Source organism: Echinops telfairi, unplaced genomic scaffold (assembly GCF_000313985.2).
Source record: "Echinops telfairi isolate 266 unplaced genomic scaffold, ASM31398v2 ScPeMD7_7469;HRSCAF=8507_0, whole genome shotgun sequence".
NCBI classification, from domain to species: domain Eukaryota; kingdom Metazoa; phylum Chordata; class Mammalia; order Afrosoricida; family Tenrecidae; genus Echinops; species Echinops telfairi.
In genome coordinates this window covers 74,959,271-74,968,709 of record NW_022111372.1, presented here as the reverse complement: position 1 = coordinate 74,968,709, position 9,439 = coordinate 74,959,271, and positions in this window count along the sequence as shown.

The window sequence follows — 9,439 nt, the reverse complement described above, 5'->3', positions numbered from 1 at the left end:
TGAGGAAAAAATGAGGAACTGATGCCAAGAGCTCAAGTAAAAAGCAAATGTTTTGAGAATGATGTTGGCAACAAATGTACAAATGTGCCTGACACAATGGATATATGTATGGAGTGTGATAAGAGTTGTATGTGCCCCTAATAAAATGACTTTAAAAAGAAAAAAAAAGAATAAAAGCTAGCATCCACTCTTTATTTTAAACAGAAGCAATGATAAATATGAGGGAGTATAAAAATGTTTCTATAAAATCATACTAACCTTTAGTAAGTAAAAAATATCAAAATGTCACGCAATTGTTCCCTGACCTATCCACCATCTAGAGCTAACCACTTGTGGACGAGGTGTTCGCATCTCTCTAAGCCTTCCCAAAGACATCAATTTACAATGTGTCAAAAAGGCAGTTTGGGGCATCCTTAAGGGACCCAAATCATGTTCCTTCTTAACATTTTTAGAGTGCAGGGAACAAAAGAAATTCTGAAAGGGGGCAAGATCAGAGTTGTAGGGTGGATGGGGTAAGATGTCCCAAAGAAATTCTCACAGGATAGCCCTGGCTATGCTGCATTGTCATGATGCAATAAAAAATCCTCCACACAGTTTTCCTGGCTTTTTCCTCACCAATCCAGGTTTTATGTTTCAGAAAACTTCTTTCTAATAAGTCCCTGTGATTGTTCTGTGACCTTTGAGAAAATCTATCATGTTTTCCCCTTGGGAATCCCAAAATGAATGTTTTAGTGAGAAAACTTGTCTGTAGCCACACATTGATCCCAGAGACTCGGCTAAACACATTTTGTTTGGAATAAATCTATACATGTGTCAACCAGAACCCTAGTAGCAATACTATTTTAATTACCTTTATGTTTCGATCTCATAAATAAATAATCTGCAAGATGGAAAATGTAGAGACCCAAAGTTGTTTACTAAAGTATTGTTTATGTAAAAAAAATTCTAGAATTTGCTAATTTCCAACAAAGAGAAATAGCCTAAAAAAATCCTCATAAAATCAATGTAATAATTAGTAAAATAATCTCAGAAACTATGTCCAATGTTTTCCAACTGAATGTTTAAAATTCAAATGCGTAAGTTAAATAGACCATGTGTTATCTGAAAGCTAATTAAATTATATTTTTAAAATATATATTAAGATTAAAAGAGCTCACTGATAATTTTTCAGTCATGTTGTTAAGTTAATATGGATGCAGCCAATTTGTTTTCTCTTGTGCATAAAAATATGGCTATTATGTAACCATTAATTTTGTAAATACATTAGAAAAAAACAGTTCCCAGAAGAGGACATTGCACTTGGTAAAGTAAAAGGTCAGTGAAAAAGAGGAGAGTCCTCCATGAGACAGCTACAACAATGGTCTCAAACACACCAACAATTGTGAGGGTGGCACAGGACCCGACAGCGTTGTGTTCTGTGATGCAGAAAGGTGCCATAAGTTTTCATAAGTCAGAGCCAACTTAGCAAGAACAACAGCAACAATTTTGTAAAATTAATGAACAAAAATGATTTTTCAGTTTTGTTAAAACAAAAAGATGATCTAATTTCCAGTTTGGATCCATTTATTCAAATCCATCATTGGGTTCCATTTGAACAGTCCTCTGAACACAGAGATGGCCTGGACATGTAAGGATGTCTCTCCTTCCTTTCCACAGAAGAATAAGACCTTTGAAAATATTTTCCTGGTACCTAAGGTGGCTACAAAGCTCCCCTACAGATTTTACATTAAATAACAGACCACACATCTAAGTTCAAGATTGTATGAACACAGCTCCCCTGCTGGGTTTCAAGCAAGGACCAGGTGAAGTAGTGACCAACTCTATTTTCTTTCAAAAGACATGAAGGAGAACCAAGAAATGTTTTAACCACAACTTGAAAATGAGTAACTGCCTGTGAATTGCATCAGTAATAATTGATGCAGCCGAGTTTTTGGAAATCCACCCAGAGATCAGTCTAATCATCCACTCTGTCACTCAAATGCCTACAAACGCCATCTGCCAAGCACTCTAGCTTTGTCTTGTCAAGTTCGTGCAGTCATTCTGTCAACCCATCTTCTTGAAGGCCTTTCTATTTTTCACTGCCCCTCTACTTCACCAAACATGATGTCCTTCTGTCGGGACTGGTCTCTCTTGACAACATGTCCAAAGTATGTGAGGCAAAGTATTGCCATTCTTGCCTCTAAGGAGCATTCTGTCCATACTTCTTCCAAGACTTGATCTTGATACGACATCCTTCTTCATATACTCCAGCTTCTCTTTCAGCAGTCCATGGTACTGTCCATATTCTTTTCCAGCACCACAGTTCAAATGCATCCACCCTTCTTTGGCTTTCCTCATTCAATGTCCAACTTTCACTTGCATGTAAGGCAATTGAACACACCATGGCTAAGGTCAGGCTCACCTTAGTCCTCAAAGTAATATCCTTGCTTTTCAATACTCTAAAGAGGTCTTGTGCAACAGAATTAAATAATGCAACTCAGATTTTTTCTCTTGACTGCTGCTTCCATTAGCATTGACAGTAGAACCAAGCAAGACAAAATCTTTGACAACTTCAAACTTTCCTCATTTATCATGATGTTACCTATTGGTGCAGTTCTGTGGGTTTTGGGTCTTCTCTACATTGGGTTGTAAACCACACTTAAGGCTACAATCCTTGATCTTCATCAGCAAGTGTTTCAAGACTGCATCACTGTCAGCAAGCAAGGTTGTTTTCGTTGCATGTTGCAGGTTGTTATAATAAGCCTTCCTCCATCTGGATGTCACATTCTTCTTATAATCCAGCTTCTCTGATTATTTTCTCAGCATACTGATTGAATAAATATGGTGAGAGGATGCAACCCTGCTATACACCTTTCCTAATATTAAACCATGCAATATTCCTTTTTGGGTTCCCACAACTGCCTCTTGGTCCATGAACAGGTGCCACAGGAGCACAAAGTGTTCTAGAATTCTCATTCTCAAGGATATCCATAGTTCGTTATGACCCACACAGTTCAATGCCTTGGCATAGTCCATAAAACACAAGTAAACATCTTTCTAGTATTTTCTGTTTTCACCCAAGGCCCATCTGACATCATCCATGATATCCCTTGTTACACACCCACTTCTCAATCCGACCTGAACCTCTGGCAGCTCCCTATCAATGTCCTGTTGCAACCCTTGTTGGATGATCTTTAGCAAAATTTTAGTGGCATGTGATATCAATGATTTCGTTCTATCCTTTGGGCATTCTGTTAGTTTTCCTTTTTTTGAATGGGTATAAATATAGGCCTCTTCCTGTCAGTCAAGTAGCTGTCTTCCATATTTCCTGGCATAGATAAGTGAGTGCTTCATCAGTTGAGATAAGCAGAATATTATCTAATTTCAAATATTTTCATATAAATTTGATGCATTGGAATCCATTTCTCGAAAATTTAGGCTTTATAACCCTTTGCTCTTGGCTCCCAAGATACTGCAGTCCATTGTTTCTCTTCCAACCTCTGGCCAATATGTCTCCTCTCTGGCCAACATGTTGCCATAAATAATAAATCTCTAGGTTCCTGGATCCCAGTGATTAACCATTTCTCAGATACTATAAAGTCTCTGGGTCCCTGGATCCCAGTGATTAACCATTTCTCAGGTACTATAACCAGTTATCAAGGGGGTTCTTCCCTACTCTTCAAAAGACAAATTATCAGTGATATATTTGTAATGCGATACAACTAGCCGAAGTCCAGTCAGAAAGCCTGGTGCCATCTGATTAATTTTGACTCATAGTGACCCTATACCTTCTTTTAATCTTTCTTTTTCTTATCATATAGGTATTCTCCAGTAAAATGATATCTTAACAGGAAAAGGAAGCATCAGAGAATGATGGGTGAAATTTGAGGGAATGACGTTGGTTTTGTTATCCGCAAAATCTGTGTCCAAGGCAAGCTTCTCTCATCAAGAATGCAAATAAGTTCTAATCTCAGCAATCTGAGTTCCTGAAACCTTCAGCCAATCCTGACATTCATTTTCTAGTTTTCCTTAACACCGGCCATAGTTTACTCTCTTCTTCAAGAAGATTAAAAAAAAAATCCATCTGAGAGATTCTTCCTTATTTTCTTCCATCCCTTGTATTTGTTGTTCTTATGTGCCTGCCAACATAGTCACCACTTTCTGGTAACTAAGAGACCCTACGATCTCTTTACTCATTTCACTGTTTTTATGCTTCTCTGTAAAACTTTTCCCCATACTTATCATATGATTCTGCTTTTCCAAAAGAACACTTTGATTCTAATAGTCAAATATGAATATTTTCCAAGAATCAATCTCCATTTTGACCACCACCCCATCCAGAATCCACTCTGCAGTCAACCCTGCTGAGTGGCAGCCCAACTTTACTTATGGTATTTACAGAATCCTATCTGGTCAGGCTACTGTCTTGTTCTGATGATCTACACATACCATTTAGGGAAATGTGAAATAATGTCAATAAGTAATAGATAATTAAACAAAAGTTCTTGAAACTGTTAGTTTTGAATTTTCATTCTTGACAAAACATGTGGCAATTCCACAGCATCACTGACTGATCTCTGGTATATAAAGAGAAGTTGTGCAACATGGCTTCCTGTTCATACAGGCATAGTTCTAGTCCAAGCAAAACTGGTAAACGTGTCTCTATGAGCAGTGTATGGATGCAGGCAAGTTCTTTCAGAAATGCACGTGTTTTAGACCTGTTAGGGTGCCTTCAAATAAGGGGAGTCCAGTCCAAAGAGTGGTTTCAAGAGGATTGTTACATTGACAACAGAGAGATCGCCTAGGAAAGTCATGGCAGCTGTTGTAGGTAATGCCAAAGGGGAATCTTCGTAGAGTTTCTTTAAAAACACAGATGAGCATGGAGGCTTATTATGAAGAAGCTTTCAGAAAATTAAACATAGCAGTCATGAGAAAAAAGTGGAGAAAATTACACCAAGGATCACCCCACCCAACCACCGCCCATGACGACAATTCCTGTTCCTTCTTCCAGGATAGAAAGAACAATCCTACAAAATTTTCATTGGGAAAGCATCAAATATTACGCAATTTGCATGGCTGGGTTCATACATTCTGGTAGCTTTCTCACGATTCTAATTTTCACAAAATCATTTCACAAAGATACAAAGAAGAATCTGCTTGCCAACTCCTTAAACTATGATAGTAAGTTTATAGTGTAAACATTTCCTATACCTTTCTCTTTGCCTATTAACTCTTATGTCAAGTGATATATATCCTTTAGTATACTCTCCAGTTCTTTGTTATTTATATCCTTGTTGTCAATAATCACAATTGGTATGAGGATTATGTCTGACATTCCTCTTATGCTTTTTTGTCTTCTGCCAAAGTCTCCAAATTTGTTGCCAAATAACCATTTAAAATGATCTCCTTTGTCACATATATCATCATGCAAAATGAGGAAACTAAGTCCCAGAGAAACCTAATGACTATCTAAGAATTTATTGAAAAATTCACTGAGGTAAGTCTGGAATCTACATGGAACAGCTCAGTTTATTGAGTGCCAACTAGGTGGCAGGGAATCTTGACCCAAGGCAAATGTTCCCTCAACAACTTTAAAAAAAAAATCATTTTATTAGGGGCTCATACAACTCTTTTCACAATCCATACATACATCAATTGTGTCCAGCACATTCATACATCTGTTGCCATCATCATTCTCAAAATACCTGCTTTCTACTTGAGCCCTTGGTATCAGCTCCTCATTTTCCCCCTCCCTCCCCGCTTCCCCCTCCCCCTGAACAACTTTTGACACGACATAGGAAAAGAAAGTCAACTTCATCTCCAGTCCTGTCCCTCGTTAGTTACGTGGCTCTGATACGTCTTGAGCCTTAGCACCAAGGGTGTCAGACAAATGATCTCCAGGAAATACAACTTTCATGTTACTTTTGCAACGTTCTTTATAAACAATCATCAGTGGCCAGTGTTAACTTATGACTTCAGTTCTCTCTTGCTCGCTCTCTCTCCCTTTCTTCATTAGCTTATAACAAGATCAGTCTATTCATTAATTGCCCAAATATTGAATAAACACCTACTGAGTGCTGATTATACCTTTATGTGTTGGGCATTATAATGAATAACAAGGCAGACACACCCTTTACTAGCATGGAATTTACAATGTAGTGGGGAAAAAGGGGAGAGACAGTATAAAAATATGCAAGTCAGTAGTCAAGATAATTTCCAGAGACTGAGAATGCAGTAATGGAATGAAACCACTCCCTGAGAAGATGACATCTGAGCTAAGACTTAAGCAGGAAAAGTCAGGCACACAATGAACCAACAGAAGGAACAGAAAAGTTCCTGGGAAAGTGACATGGTTCACGAGCTTCATTGCCTAGAAATACCGAAAATTCACCTTCTTTGCTTTTTTAAAAAGAAATTTCCTTCTGTGAATTAGGCATATGGAATTCAATTATTGCCTTTTAAATGCTGAGAGAGTTTGAATATTAATGCTTCATCCAGGAAAAGAGAATACCTTTTTAGGTTCTAAGAATGGATTTTTAAATTCACCACTCAGGACTGAAATGAAGAAACAAAATATACAAGGAGTGCCTTCAGTTAAAAAGAAGGAGAGTAGTGATCCTCTGAGGTTAACAAAAAGGGAACATAAATCACAGGTTACAAGTAACAGATATGTCACACAATATCATGCCAGGAAGAGTTCAAATGTCAAAAGCTAAGATACAGCATCCCCACTAAATGATAATTAATGTAGGTTTTGTTGTGTATGAGGAGGCTTTGAAGAATTTGAAGAAAAAAATTCATTTTTCTAAAAACGTTTTGAAGTCACTATATAAACACACACACACACACACACACACACACACACACACACACACACACACGGATATCTGAAAGGAGCTCTGGTGACCTGGTGGATCACACACTCAGCTCCGAACCAAAAGATTAGCAGTACAGCCCAATAGCCACTTTGAGGAGAAAGATGAAGCTGTGTGCTTCCATAAAGATTTGCATCCTCTATATGTCTGGACTGTGATAAGAGCAGTATGAGTCCCTAATAAAATGATTTTTAAAAAGACATGGAAAAAAAAAGAGATGTACATCCTCAGAAAATCAAAGGGGAATTTCTACTTTGCCCAATAAGTCACTGTGAGTCAAAATCAACTCTGTGAGAGTAATACATATATGTGTGTATATACATTGTGGATTATATTTCAATGTAAAGAAAACAAAATTGTCACAATTGAACCAACAGATATGATAAACATAGAAAAGATTAAAGTGTCAAGAATTCCAATTTACTTGGATCCACAATCAACGCGAATGGAAGCAGCAGTCAAAAAATCACACAAGGTATTGCACTAGGAATGTCTGCTGCACAACACTTACTTAAAGTGTTAAAGAGCAAAGATGTCATTTTAAGGTCTAAGGTGCACCTGACCCTATCACATGATACACACAAGAATGGAGGAAAAGTGATACATTCAAAATATGGTATTGGAGAAAAATATAGAAAGTACCATTGACTACCAGAAGAATAAACAAATCTGTGTTGGAAGAAGTCTGACCAGAATGTTCCTTAGAAATACAGATAGCAAGACTGTGTCTCACATACTATAGACTTGTTATTAAGAGAAACTATTCCCTGGAAAAAGACATCATACTTGATAAAATATAGGGTTATCAAAAAATAAGAAGAGCCAAAAAAAAGATGATGAACTAAAGTATATATTGATTACTTAAAAGGACATTTCAAGATATATCTGGAAGTATAAACCCCTAAGGACCAATAATGAGAGTAGTGATACCAGGAGGGTATGGTGAAGGTGGGGGGAGATAGGGGAAACTGATCACAATGATCTACATATAACCCCCTCCCTGGGGGACGGACAAAAGTGGGTGAAGGGAGACATCGGCCAGTGTAAGACATGAAAAAACAATAACAATTTATAAATTATCAAGGGTTCATGAGGGAGGGAGGGTGGGGAAGGGAGGGGGAAAAATGAGGAGCTGATATCAAGGGCTCAAGTAGAAAGAAAATGTTTTGAGAATGATGATGGCAACAAATGTACAAATGTGCTTGACACAATGGATATATGTACGGATTCTGATAAGAGCTGTATGAGCCCCTAATAAATGATTTTAAAAATACAAATAAAAAAAGGTATATCTGAAACTAAAATATGGTCTGTGATAGGATAATGTCTATCTGCATACAAAGAAATCCAGTTAACACAACTATTATTCAAATTTACGTACCAGCCACTAATCTGGTTATAAAGAAACTGAAGAATTTTACCGAGATCTTCAGTCTAAAATTAATCAGACATACAATCTAGATGGAGTAGCAATTATTGGCCATTGGAATGCAAAATTTAGAGCAAAGAGGAAAGAACAGTCCTTGGAAAATATGTCTTTGGTGATAGAAACAAAGATGAAGATCCCATGTAGAATTTTATAAGATTAATGACTTGTAAACTCTTTTGTCAACAGGAAAAAAGCAACTATATCCAAAGATTTCTTCAGAAGGAGTACACAGGAATCAAAAGAACTACAAATATGGAAAGAGATGATGAAAAGCAGGTACAAAAGCAGCACCATCTACCAGGCACCAGTGGCTGGCCATAGCTCATATGGAAGGTCAGGAGCCCTGGGGGCATAGTGGTTCCATGTTGGGTTGTGATCTGCAAGGACAGCAGTTCAAAACCACCAGCAGCTTTGCTGAAGAAAGACAGGGCTCTCTAAAGCTTGTAAAAAGTTATAGTCTCAGTTTTCTCTGTCAAATAGGCTTCTATGAGTCAGTGGCAATGCCTTTTTTTAAGGTCAGGTTAAAGCTGAAGAAAGTTTTAAAAAAAAACCCATGAGAGCCAAAATATGACCTTGAGTATATTTCACCTGAATTTTCAGAATATCTCAAGAACAGAATTGAATGTTATAGACAGAAGACGTCATGAGCTGTAAAATGAAATCAAGAACATCATATATAAAGAAAGCAAAAGGTCATTAAAAAGAAAGGAAATAAAGAAAAAATCAAAGTGGATGTCAAAAGGCACTCTGAAAGTTGTTCTTAATCACAGAGTAACAAAGGCAAATGTAAAAAATAATGAAGTCAAAGATATACAATTTCAAAGGACAGCTGAAGAAGACAAAGTTTTATATATTTTTAATCACTTTATTGGGAGTTCATACAAGTCTTATCACAATCCATATGCACATCAATTGTATAAAGCATATTTGTACATTTGTTACCCTCATCATTCTCAAAACATTTCCTCTCCATGTAAGCACCTGGCTGGCATCAGCTCCTTACTTTCCCCCCTCCCTCCCCACTCCCCACTCCCTCATGAACCCTTGATAATTTATAAATTACTATTTTGGAAGACAAAGTTTTATAAGGAAATGTACAAAGACCTAGAATTGGAAAACAACTAAAAAAGAACATACAACCTTCCTCCAGTTCCTC